The sequence below is a fragment of the Choloepus didactylus genome, chromosome 1 (genome assembly GCF_015220235.1).
Source record: "Choloepus didactylus isolate mChoDid1 chromosome 1, mChoDid1.pri, whole genome shotgun sequence".
NCBI classification, from domain to species: Eukaryota; Metazoa; Chordata; class Mammalia; order Pilosa; family Megalonychidae; genus Choloepus; species Choloepus didactylus.
This window is the reverse complement of record NC_051307.1, coordinates 176,181,940-176,195,950: the sequence shown is the minus strand read 5'-3', so window position 1 is coordinate 176,195,950 and position 14,011 is coordinate 176,181,940. Positions and strand designations below refer to the sequence as shown.

The 14,011-nt window shown below is 37.9% G+C and overlaps 1 protein-coding gene across 6 annotated transcripts in view; it reads left to right on the top strand.

Annotated features, from left to right (window-relative positions):
- THRB (thyroid hormone receptor beta) overlaps positions 1-14,011 on the top strand; it is a 431,077-nt gene that overhangs the window by 192,043 nt on the left and 225,023 nt on the right. For all 6 annotated transcript variants that reach the window (XM_037845829.1, XM_037845840.1, XM_037845820.1 and 3 more), the window contains exon 2: positions 2,293-2,364. The gene's annotated coding sequence lies outside the window, so the exon portion shown is untranslated. The remainder of the gene's footprint in view (positions 1-2,292; positions 2,365-14,011) is intronic.

Sequence of the window (14,011 nt, the reverse complement as noted above, 5' to 3'; positions counted from 1 at the left end):
TATGTTTAAGTTGGAGGCATCTGGGGCTTGACCTTGGTCCTTTAAATTTCTTTCATCACTGGAAAATCATTTGTCTACCTGGAGAACTTCTAATTTGATTTGTTCTTGCTTTGAGGGATACCATGAAAGAGATGTCGTGTGTTTGTAGTGTATCAAAATTAGGAAGCCACCTGAGTGGTGCTGCTTTTCATCTTTAAAGCATGAGACTTTTCTTAGTAATTCAGAACAAGACTTTTGTCATTAGACTGCCTGGGTGAAATTCCTGGCTTGCCCCTTCTTCACTGTTTGACTTTGGGCAAAATTTTCAACCTTTCTCTGCCTGTCTGCTCCTCATCTGGAAAATGTGGTTATTAATAATATCTATTTCCTGATCTTTTGTGGATTGCAATATGTGAAATTAAGTAAAATATTAGCACAATCCAACCCATAATGTGTGCTTAATAAATGTTATATATAATAACGCTTATTATTATTAACCATTTCTTGAGAAATTTTAGACTTGAGTCAAGTTTAAATATATTCTTCAAAAGTTAAATCAGAATGAGTCAAAAAATATTTCAAAACCCAATATTGTTTTCAATATACAAGGTACTGTTTGTTTTTAGATATTAGTGTCATGGGTAGTGATGTATATTTAATCATAATCACCATAAAGCCATAACAACAATAACAAATGCAAGCGTCTTTCTGTCCTTGTCTGTTTAGTCCTTGAGGACATTTTTAGAGCATGCTTCTTAAATGTTTTATTCTTCAGCTTCTTACTATCAGAGTTACTGATTTTCAAATCAGCAATGAGTTGACACTTGGCGTTTGACTATTTATGACCAGAAGAGGTGTGGGACTTTGAAGAAAATAGAAAGTAGACACAACTCCAAAGTCTTCCTTAATATTGTCTAAAAAGGGAGGAAAATTGATTAGCAGATCAATTTTTAACAAATAAGTTTTGCCTTTCAACATCCTGAGTGCCCGTGCTGCATGCAGTCATTAGTAGGGAAGGGCCACTATGAAAGCAAAGACAGGGAGGCACTCGAGAAATCAGGGTCAAGAAGCATAGAAAATTCACACATATGCACACCCACACATAACCAACAATCCCTTTAATGATATAACAGGTGCTTTTATGGTGACATAAACAAGGGGTGTTGAGCAAGAAGACAATGCATGAGTATATTTATTCAGTGTGGCAATTGAAGGGAATGAGCTATTCTAGATCAACATGGCTAGATCGGACACATAATGTTGAGTTAAAAGTGTCTGTTACATATGTACATAGATTCATATCATATAGGTAAATTAAAAATATACAAACACTATCGTCATGAAGACAAATATGTATATGTAGCTGTGAAAAAAATGTGGACTGGAAAGATACAAACAAAATTCGTTGTCTGGGCTTGGGTTGGGGTTGTCAAGGGGATTATATCTATGCTCTTCTTTTTTTTCTTAAATAGAAATAAATTTTTTAAAAGACATAACAGATATGACAAAATGTTAACAATGATCCATTCTGGTAGTGAGAACCCAAACATGTGCTAACCTCTATTTTTCTATGATTTCTGAGTTCCCCACAACAACAACAACAAAAATTGTGGGATCACAGTTAATAGAAAAGCAGCTTCCGGCTCTCAGTGCAAACACTTGAAGACATAGTCTGCTGCATAAGCAGATGCCACAGTCTCTTTGGCCACCTCTTTGTCTTGTTTATACCTGTGAGAAGTGTTCCCAATATAATCACACTTAAAACGATCCAGACAGCCCCTAGCTTCGTGCTTAGATACATCTCTGATGAATAACCTATTGTTTCATCATAGGTTCCACGTGGTAATGCCCCTGTCCCGGCACTAAAAGTTGCAACTTCTTTTGTTAAGAGCTTTCCAAGGAATTGCTCACTGAAAAGCAACTGGACCCTCTTTAACACAAAATATCTGTATGGCTTAAAATTCACATTTGCCTTTTAGTCATCTTCCCAGTCTGGGAATCCAAAACTCCCAGGTCCTGTCCCTGAGACTCCACAGAAAAGTAGGTCTTTAGAATCCACAAAAATTGTCCCGTGCCTATAATGTGTTATTAGAGTCCTTGTATTCAAGTTCCTTTTTATGAAACCATCCCCCCTTTAGAATGAGATTTCATCTAAGTCTATTTGCATTTATTCAAAATCAGAGAAAGCTCTGAAACCAGACCCTATTTAAACGTAGAAAGAAAAGAAGTTGCAGATTAATCAAGTGTTGGGGAATTTAAAAAAAAAAAAAAGCAACAACAGCTTATACTTATCTTGTGTTTCCTTTTTTCCAGATCTGCAGTTTCCCTCCCATTGGCCATCCTGCGTGGGTGCCAAGTTCCACACATGATTTAATGGATAAGAAGGTCAGATGTCAAGCTTGACTTCACTGTTTGCAGACTGATGATCTTTACCACTAAGTTTCAGTTTTTTTGTGTGTTATGGGAATTATCTTCTAAGTTGTGGTATTGCTGCTATTGTTATTTAACATAGTTTTAATCTTCATAGTATTCAAGAAGAAATACAAAACATTAAATGGGCTAAAAATACAATGGAGGAAAGAAATGCCACAGATTCACTTGGGGGAACAAGAGTAATAATAGAACAGTGAAAGAAAGAAGCGCATTTTTTCACTTGTTATGTAGGAAACTTGTGCTGGGTGAAGATCCAACAGTGCCTCTCCAATCTTTTTCCTTGAGTACTCTAAAAGGCATAAAAATTAGATAACCTGATGACTGAGCAAGTCAGATGGGATATAAGCACCTGTGGCAGTGAAGCCCTCTAAAGTCTTCCTTTAGTCCCAAGGAGTTTTGTAATATCAAGCAGCCTGTTTGGAACATAGGTTATAATTTGGAACCCAGTTTGTTTACATTATTATAACAACATCGTTTCAGCTTGTCTCTGCAGTTGCAGTTGTGTCAGCACTTTCCTTTCTGTTTATTATTTTTAGCAGTTTAAAAGTTAACCATGGAAAAGTCTTTCTGGCTTTAATGTGACATTCAGGCTTGGCCTGGGTTGGTGGAGTCTATAGAAATGCTCTCTGGCTGCGGAGTTGGGTCTTTTGAATGATGTCTTTGTGCCTCCCCTTCCCCATGGCCTCTGGCCTATTGTGCAGGCACCTCAGATTGGGTGGTGCTATCTGATTGTAACTAGTACTAATATTACAGCACTCAATGCCGGGCCCTCACTCAGGGGGCCCCCAGTCTGACTGCCTCTGTCTCCCAGCCTTCCCTTGGGGAGACCAATCACAGCTCTCATATCAGAAAACAGTACTTGTAATTTATAGAATGTTCAAGGGGAAAGGGTTGCTAAGAATCTTCTAGACCTGTGCTTTTCTAACATTTTTATAATGACCCCCCCTTTTCCCAAATGAAATCTTACAGTGAACCCCAATTTGTAAGAGTTGGAAAAATAGGGCTGTTTTGTTTGAGGTGAGTAGGGTAACCACAAATCCTACACCTCAGCCTCTTCTCCACCCCATCCCCAGTCAAGGTGACTTCTGAGGCCCCCTCAGGAAACCTTGGGCTCCTCAGTATACTTGCACACCTTTCTTCAGCACAGTCCCCTCAATTTACAAATAAGGAAACTAGGAGGAGGTTTTTATAGATGCTCAAAAAGTGAGACTTTAGACACAAAAGAGTGTACACTCTATTAATCCATTTTTATAGCATTCCAGATAAAGCAAAAGTAATCTATGGTAATAGAAATCACAGCAGAGGTTACTTCAGGGAGAAGACTGGATTGACTTGGAAAGGGCACAAGAGAACTTTCTGGAATGTTCTGTATCTTTATAGAAGTGCAGGTTACATCAGTGCATGCATTTATCAAAACTCACCTGTGTTTTTGACTGTATGTAAATTGTACCTCAGTTAAAAATGATCACCAAGAGTGACAGTGTGATTGTGAAGACCTTGTGGATCACACCCCCTTTATCTAGTGTATGGATGAGTAGAAAAATGGGGATGAAAACTAAAGGACAAACGGGGTGAGATGGGGGGATGATTTGGTTTTATTTTATATTCTTGTTCTGGTTCTTTCTGATGTAAGGAAAATGTTCAGAGATAGATTGTGGTGATGAACGCATAACTATGTTATCATACTGTGGACAGTGGATTGTATATCATGGATGATTGTATGGTGTGTGAATGTATTTCAATAAAACTGAATTTAATAAAAAAAAAAAAAAAGCCAAAAAAAAAACCAAAAAAAAAAATGATCACCAAGAGGGAAAATAAAACAAAAATAAACTAGACATTTAGTGGACAAAAACACTGTGCTCAGAGTTTTGAGTTTTATCAACTTTCTTAAAGTTGTGTAGACTATTTAGTTGATTCTAAGTTCAGTATGCAGAGTTTTCAGAAGATGGGAGACCATGCTTCTCTTCAGCTCTTTTTTTGTTCAATAATCACCAAAACTAGAAGAAAATATCCTCCAAGAACTCTGGAAAATGGAAGTACTACATATCTTTTGAGGTCCTCCAGCCTGTAAAGTGGCTAAGATGTGAAACAGCTAAGTACTAGGAGTGGAGATCCCAAGAACTATGCTTTATGTCCCTGACCTCGGAAGCCAAGAATTATTGCTCCCCTACTGTGTAGCAGATGGAGTGCGTGAAGCCTGAAAGACAAACCCTTTTTCAGATAGAGCTCCCTGAACTTTGGAGGTTTTGAGAAAACCCCTTAAAAGCCTCTGTTGAAGGGGTGCTGGTGAATGGGAAGAATCTGAGTCACCCAACCAAGATGGAGCTTGACCTTTATCTGTTTAAATATTGGGCTTCTGCATCAAATTCCATGTATATAAAAGGTTCCACAAGTGAAAAAAAGTGTGATGAACATTACACATAATATGCTACGTTCTGGTGTATATTATTTGTTTACTTAATCAGCCAGGTGACTTGGAATGAGTAGTACTCTTTTAAGCACCTCTGGGATTTTAGCTCCTGAGCTGGTACAGGCAGGTATGGTTTTATGTCAGGCGTATTCAAGATTATTCTACTGGATTTCACTGATCTGGACTCAACCTAATAGTTATTGGTAGTCTTAGCTTCAACCCCCAACCCCCAAGAAAGGGCCTTCTTAGTCCTCTTCCAGAATTTGACCCAATCAGAAGCATGGCAAGGAAAAGAAAAGATCAAAATAAGCTTGGGATATTCTGGAGGTGCTGAGCTTATGAACGGTTGTTATAGGTAAAGAGGGCTAGAAAATAACTCACCTTGGGCTTTCCTTCCAGTGCCATATTGATCCTTGCCTAGAGAAACAAGGTGCCTTAGTGAGACCCCATCCTGCAAGAGACCCAGAAAACACAATTCTTTAATTTGGGATTTTATATTGTTCTATGATCTCTGTTTCATTGATGTAAGCATCACTTTTGTCTTGCGTTATTTTAACTTGTACCATTAATAATGCTGAGGAAATTCTTCACAATTTTTAATTGTTTGCTCATACTCATCTGAATGTTTTTTCAATAACCTATGAAATGCAAGATTCCTCCTTATACATCTTAGCTCAATAGAAGTTTTGGTGACTGAGTTTAGAAGACAGGCCTCAACTGACGCCTGTAAAACAGGCTACTCATGGATTCAGTCCTTTTGCTTTTGGTATGTGTCAGGTACTATCAGATAATTAGCCTTATAACTAAAACCTCATACTGAGAGGTTTCTGACTCTCTAAAAAGCCCTTTCCTCCCTGAAATACTTTGATCCAACTCTTTTTAAATGTTTCTATGTGTGTTTAGAAGTCAGGCAGGAAGGTGGAAGGTGAGTACTTTGGTTGAAATGCAGCTAAGGACATAGACCAAGGCAGCCAAGATCCAGTGGCCAAGTCTGGTGGGGAAACTGGGGCTGAGAGGAGCAAGGGAAATGGTTTTAAAAAGGAAATGATGGCAGTGTTAGGAAATGGCAAGAGAGGATCATGTGGAGTTGGAGCAGGAAGAATTTGAAGATACTCAAATGTTCCAGCTTTGAGGCTGTATTAATTTTCTTCAGAAAGGACAAACCATCTACTACTTGAATGATTTCCCAACAAAGGACAAAGGCCTATGTATTTGATGACACAGATGAACATTAACAAAAATTTAGTCTGCTAATGGAACTATGGTAAAATAGAATCATCCATAAAAATAAAAATAACCAGGACATTTTTTAACCCACACATTCTGTGCTTTGCCTGGACATGCACACTAATTTCCTTATCAAACCAAATTTAATTTAGCAAAAAATTTTTATCCAACAAGCTTAGTTTAATGTGCATAAGAGCAGAAATGAAATTATACAATGTAAGAGTTTAAGCAGAATTTTCGTCTTTGCTTTTCTGTGCCCATTTAACAAGAACTGTTTCTTCAAGTAATTAAAATGCAACTTATCCAGATGGAAATAACCAAGATAGAAAGTCTATGTGTTCTCCATTCCAGTAACTTTGGGCAAGTGATTCTCCTAGAGCCAGTATTCTTAAAACTTATTTATGTATTTATGTATTATACATGTATGTAAGTATTCATCTATAAATCTCTCTATCAAATGGTCTTAGAAAAATGCAATATGTGTGTAGTAAGACTTTATTCATGAGAATGAGAGTGATGATAAAATGTCAATAATTGAAGTCCAGTCCATTGACTTTTTTATACCCACTGACTTTTTAAAATCATTAATCTGACACTTTTCAAATACTAAAATTTTTGTAAGGGCAGTTAACAAGTGGGAAAAATATCCTGATTTGAGTTTTATCACCTTATCCTTTCCCCAACTATTTTCCCCATTTAAAAAATGATCAGACCAATCTAAAAGAGCTCAAGGTTTATTTGGGGAAAAGAGCAAGATGGTTAAAGCCTGATTATGGAAGCCCTCAACTTCCAGAATAAGGAATTTGGTCTTAATTTTCTAAAAATTGATCTTAAATATATTCATTTGGATTAGGCTTGCCTATCCATAAAAGAAAACCCTAAGTAACAGTGACCTAAAGACAGAGAGGTTTCTTCTCCTCTCCAGGGCAGATGAAATGGTTACAAGATCATCTGGGACTCAGACACTTTCTCACTTTCTGCACTGATGTTCTTAACATATGCCTTTATCTCAAGATTGTTTCCTGGTCCTTAATGGCTGCTGGAGCTTTAAAGCTCATAAATAAATCCAAGGCAAAAAAATGATGAGAGAGGGGTGGGGGTGGAGGGCAAAAAGCATCCCATACTGGCTGTGTTTCCCCTCCTTAGGGGGTGCTGGAGACTGCTTTAGAATGGAGTTGGCAGATGAGATTGTCATTAGAAGTTGTTGGATGGGAATTCTGGTAAGGCCCCCTGTTTTAGTTTCCTAGTTGCTAAAACAGCCATACAATGTGTTGGCTTGAATAGCAGGAATTTTGGGGCTCAGGTTTTGAGGCTAGGAGAAGTCCAAACTTGAAGCACCAGCAAGGTGATGCTCTCTCCCAGAGAACTCGCATTCTGGGGTTGGCTGCTGGCAATCCTTGTCTTTGGCTTTTCTGTCACATGGCAATGCACATGGCGCATGGCGATATCCTGTCCTTTCCTTTCCAGGGTCCATTGACTTCCAGTTTCTTGCTCTTCCCATGGCTCCTCCCTCTGTATCCAATCTCCTTTGCTTATAAGGACTCCAGTGATATTAGATTCAGGCCCACCCTCCTTCAGTTTGGGCTCACCTTAAACAATAACATCTTTAAAGTCCCTATGTACAAATGTGTTCACACCCACAGTACCGGGGGTTGGGACGTGAGCATGTTTTTTGTGGGGGACATGATTCAATCCCCAACAGAGTTTGAATTATGTACCCCAGAAAAATATGTTCTTGATCTTCACTACTCAGGGTGTGAACCTGTGGAAATAGGACCTTTCGATGTATGTGGTTATTTTTAGTTAAACTGTGGCCAAGTGAATCAGGATGAATCTTTATCCTATTACTAGAGGCTTTACAGAGAAGGCCACAGACAGAAGCAGGAAGCTGGAACTCAATAGAACCCTGAAGAGAAAGAAGTTGTTTCCATGTGTATTGCCATATGGGGCAAAAGCCAAGGAATCCCAAAGATTGCTGGCCAGCCAGAATACTACCAGCCCCAGGAGAAAGCTAGCCTTCTGGCCTCTGAAATCGTGAGCCAATAAATTTCCGTTGTTAAGCTAACCCCTTGTATGGTATTTGTTTTAGCAATTAGGAAACTAAAACAGGGGGTCTTACCAGCAACTTCTACCTACAATCTCATCTGCCGACTACTATTTGCAAAGCAGGCTAGGAAATGTACCTTGGTACCCAGAAGAAGTTGGAATTTGGTTATAAAGGGATATTAGTGGGTGGGGGTAGGCACCTAGCAGATCTGGTCACAATGAGGGTGGGGGTAGGCACCTAGCAGATCTGGTCACAATGAGGTAACCACCAGAGGCCTTTCACAGAGGAAAATGATCAGTGTGATATTTTAGAGGAACTGATCTGATAGCTAAATACATGGTGGATAAAAAAAGGGAACAATAGAAGGTAGATTTGAGGACTGCAGCTTGTGGTAAAAAGCTTTGTATTAGTAAGGTGACTTCAGGGACAGAAGATAGAGATAGATGTGATAGAATTTGTGAAGAATTAATTGACCAAGGAGAATGTGTTCATTGATTAGGTGTGCAATCTAACACTATTTCAATTTTTAAAATCAGCTACAGTTGTGTAAGCATTTTTGATTTTCTGATTTTAACTCCCACTGATTGCATTTTAAAAAGCTAATGTGAGCCCTATTTTTCCCTACCAATTGTTAGTGAGGGGCAGGTTTGGTTGGCACTGGCTGCCTGATTCTCCAGGTGTCTTCTCATGCAGCCTGCCAAGGCAAGTGTTACAATTTCTACTGTAACCTCCTGGACTCAGTCCCTCATTAAAAAGTAAATGCCTATACACTTACATAGTGAAAGTATAAAAACATGCATGGGAAAAACTTACTAACTGTAAAATAGTGGTTAGCTTGGTGAGAGAGGGAAGAAGGAAAAAAGACAGAGAGAGCAAATAGAGCAAATATGAATGGTGGTTACATGGGGGTCTGTGATATTGTTTTAAATACACTTTGAATATATGAAATACTTCATAATTTAAATTTATTAAAAATTTTAAGCAAATGTCCTTTTAGGCAAATTGTGGTTTGATCTGGTTTATATTTTAGAAAGAACCCTATGGCATATATGAGACAGATGGATTGGAGGTGTAAAAGCAACTGGGCTAGGTAAGCAGTAAGCCTAGGTGTAAAATGGTAAGGGCTGAGCTAAGGCGGTTTCAGTGTGAATAGACAGGATGGAATGGATTCCAGAAATATTAGAGAAAGAGAAATGACAGAAATGTGGTATTAATGGAACTCAGGAAGCTACAGAGAAGTCATCAAGGATAAAGTATGAGTTTATGTCTTACACAATTGGATATATGTTGGTGCCATTCACTGAACTAAGACAAGAGGAGAAGATTTAGGGACTGGGGTAGGGGTAGGAGGAGATGAGTTTGGCTTTGGACATCTGGAGTTTGAAGTGTTTATGGAACATTCATATGGAAGCACCAAATGCTCACAGATACATCCTGGGCCAGAGACCTCAGTTAGGTAATAGTCAGGTATTAAGCACTTGTAATCATAAAAAGGGCTGCTAATAAATATAGGCAAATTATTTAAGCAAAGATTGTGTCATTTTATGCTTTCATTAACTATTTAGAAGAGTAGATCTCTCATCACCTATTCACCAAATAATTTAATATTCACAAACTGGATATCCCCATAGTGAGTTTGCTTTAATATGTACTTTCCTAATTACTTGTTAGATTGGACATATTTCACTTTCTGTTGTCCTTTATCCAGAGATTATCTATTCATGTCATCAGCCTATTTTCTATAGGGTATTAATGTTTTTTCTTACTGATTTTCTCTGTTAAAGATATTATCTCTTTGCCCATCTCAGGTATTGCAAATATTTGTTTTCAAATTTGTCATTAGTCTTTGCTGCTCCAGTAAATAGCTACTCCCTCCACCTGGAACACTCTCTCCCAAGATACCCACTGAGTCCATGCCCTCACCTCCTTCAAGTCTTTGTTCAAATCTTACCCTCATTGAGGTCTACCCTGACTACCCTATTTAATACTTCATACTCTCAACCACCACAACCCTCAGTTGCTTTAGTTTTCTTTTTCCCAAAGCACTTTTCACATATTTATATAATTAAATATAATTCATTTAACTGTCAGCCTCTATCCTCTAGAATGTAAGATCCTTGATATCAGAGACACGGGGCTGTTTGTTCTGTTTACTGATTTATCCCAAGCATCTAGAATAATACCTGCCATATAGTAGGGGCTCAGCAAATATCTAAGTTTTTGTATTACTTTTATATTTTTATCTATTGTCCTATAGTTTAAAAAAATTAATTCATATAAATCTATCAGTCTTTCCTTTGTGATTTCCTCTATTGTTTTTATACTTAAGTATTTTTCCCCATTTAAATATCAATTAAATATTCAGCTGCTCTTTCTTGAGGGTTTTTTTTTTTTAGTTTCTTTAAAAGAATTACTCTTAATGGTACTGTAAACAATCGAAAGTACAATTTGTTTTGTATGACTGCGTGGTATGTGAATATATCTCAATAAAATGATGATTAAAAAAAAAAAAAAAAAAGAATTACTCTTTTAACCATCTGCCACTCATTTCAGTGTGTAGTATGAGATGAGGCTCTATCTGTATTACCCCCTGTAATATTAACTTTTCTCATTTTTAAAACTGCTTCATCCCTCCCTCATTAGTTAAAGCTACTGTTTCAGTTTGCTAATGCTGCTGGAATGCTATATATCAGAAATAGGTTTTAACAATGGGGATTTATTGTGTTACAAGCTACAATTATAAGGCCATGAAAGATGTCCAAATTAAGGCATCAACAAGAGGATACCCTCTCTGAAGAAAGGTATTCAGGGTTTCTCTGTCATATGGGAAGGCACATGATGACTTCTGCTGGTCCTTTTCTCCTGGGCTCTGGTTTCAATGGCTGTCTCAGCTACTGTGGGTCCTTCTTGCGTCTCTGTGTGTGTGTGTGTGTGTGTGTGTCTGTGTGTGTGTGTGCCCTCTCATAAGAGCTCCAGTAAAGGATTAAGACTCACCTTGAATGGGCTGGGTCATATTGCAATTGAAGCAACCTAATCAAAAAGTCCTATCCACAATGTTTCTGCACCCACAAGAATGGATTAATAGAACATGGCCTTTTCTGGGATATATAACAACTCCAAACTACCACATTTACCTTTCTGAAATTCTATATTAAATTCATACATTAGGGTCTATCTAGTCTGTTTCATTGTCCACTGATGAATTTTTCAAACCCCTGCTACTAGGACTTATCAATAATTTCATAGCAAGTCTTTGGTTGACCTAGAGGCAAAATTCAAATTTTTTTGCTTCTAAATATACTCAGTAGGGGTGGAAAATGGGGAATAAAATAGTGATCAAAAAATATTCATCACTTTTACAAAATCTTAAACAAATGTTTTGGCAATTGTTGATTGCTATGTTGCCTTGACTTATTTCATTAATACCCTCAGTGGTAGCCACTGGAGATGACCACAAAAATGGACAGCTTTTTCTAGAAATGTGAGGAGACCATACGAAGGTCCAACAATTTCTGGTTTGGGACTGTGCTTCTCATAAATAATACATGGAGCAGCTAGTTACCATCTCCCTTTGGACAAATATGTTTTCAAAAATACATTTATTAAGTTTTTCTCCATGCAAAACTTCATGCTATGCCAATGGGAGGTACAAAAAGTACAGCCAATTATTCTTCCCTGAAGAAACTTAAATTTAAGTGGGAGTCAACACACATATTTAGGAAAAAGTAAACACTCCTTTTAGTTATTCATTATTATTTATGTTTTTGGCAAATCCAAGTGAATGGAGCATGTATTGCATATTCAAGATGCTAAGAAGAGAAAGAGATAGTAGTTGGCTGGAGTGACCTATGAAAGCTTTGCTGAGGGGAATTTGAACCAGGCTGTTCTAGTTTGCTAATGCTGCTGGAATGCAAAACACCAGAGATGGGTTGGCTTTTATAAAAGGGGGTTTATTTGGTTACACAGTTACAGTCTTAAGGCCATAAAGTGTCCAAGGTAATGCATCAACAATCAGGTACCTTCACTGGAGGATGGCCAATGGCACCTGGAAAACCTCTGTTAGCTGGGAAGGCACATGGCTCACGTCTCCTCCAAAGTTCTGGTTACAAAATTTCTTTCTCCCAGGACGCTCCTCTCTAGGCTGCAGTTCCTCAAAAATGTCACCCGTAGTTGCACTTGGGGTATTTGTCCTCTCTTAGCTTCTCCAGAGCAAGAGTCTGCTTTCAACGGCCATCTTCAAAATGTCTCTCATCTGCAGCTCCTGTGCTTTCTTCAAAGTGTCCCTCTTGGCTGTAGCAAGCTCACTCCTTCTGTCTGAGCTTATATAGTGCTCCAGTAATTTAATTCAGACCCACTCTGAATGGGTGGGCCAACACTTCCATGGAAATTATCCAGTCAGAGTCACCACCCACAGTTGGGTGGGGCGCATCTCCATGGAAGCACTCAAAGAATTACAAATCTAATTAACACTGATAGGTCTGCCCACACAAGATTACATCAAAGATAATGGCATTTGAGGGGGCATAATACATTCAAACTGGCACACAGGCCTAGAAGGATAAGCAGAGTTTTACTTTAATAGAAAACAGCAAAGGGGAAGGGAGGGTTATCAGTCCTAAACGTGTTTCCAACATTTAGTACTTGTGTTTTCGTTTTTGTTGTTGATGGTGATGGTGATCTGGGCAATGGGTGGTTTCTTTTCTGGTCCATTCCTGTTTTACGATTTAATACATGTCTGAACATTTTTTTCCTACTTTAAACATTTGAGACACTCACATAGCTTTAAAATTAAAATTAATCACTGAGGAAAATCTGACAAGGATGGTTATATTTAGACAGATCACCAAAAGGCAGTAGCAAGCCTGCTCCCTGCTCTTTTAAAACCACTTGCAATTAATTACTTGAGATTAGAGGATCACTTTCTTTAAGTGCTGTTTTTTTCCTTTGAGAGGAAGCATTTAGTATGGCAGATATCTTGTCAACCATGAGTTATCGATGTTAGCGGGGTCAGAGGGAGCAGTGATGTGCTGCTTGATCTCACATAATCCAGAGACTGCCACACAATACAGAGCTCAACCTTCTCGCAGCTAATCTTTTATGAGAGTGATTAACACATTACAGAATTCATTAGAGAGACTGCATATTTGACTTCTTTGGCTTCTACTATTTCTTTTCATTGACTGTAAAAGGATCAAAGACAGACAGGAAGTAGCAGAAAACAGGAGCTTAATCCACATGCTAAAGAGTCAGATCCTGATTAAACAGGAACCTATTGTAATTATTCATTTTATCTGGATGTTACTATGTAATCCAAAGTACCATCATCCATATTTTGCATTTTCCATTTAATCTGAAAGAGTATACTACATATTTTGCAGCAAGGTAGACACAGCATTGGAATATTCTCTTGTAAGAGCATTTACCTATTTTATTTTCTGGCATAAGCAGTAAGGGACAGACAGTTCAGCATATTCCATTTAGCAACTAACAGATAGCATAGACCTTTAGCTTTCTGTTTTAAGCTTCACCTTGGTTCATTTATACTTTGGATCTGTGTACTCTTTACTACTATGGCCATTTTACTAAGCGGCATGGTTTATATTTTTATTTAATAGGTTGCTATAAAACAGCTCATTCTCTGTTAACATTCAAAGAGAGAAAGTTGAAGATAAAAAGCTAATGTGTATATACTTCTCTGTATGTGTATTATATTTAGAATAAAAAGAGGTTAAAACACAAGAAGTAGATGTAACAAGATGGGCAAATGATATCTAATAACAACTAGCACCAGAATTCCTCTAAAACGGGGAACTGTGTTTGTTTGGAAATATGCCTTTACAAATCTCTGAGGGATCTGGATGAGAATGGGACTGTTCTGCTGGAGACAAGAAGAGGTTTTAGCCACTACTGCA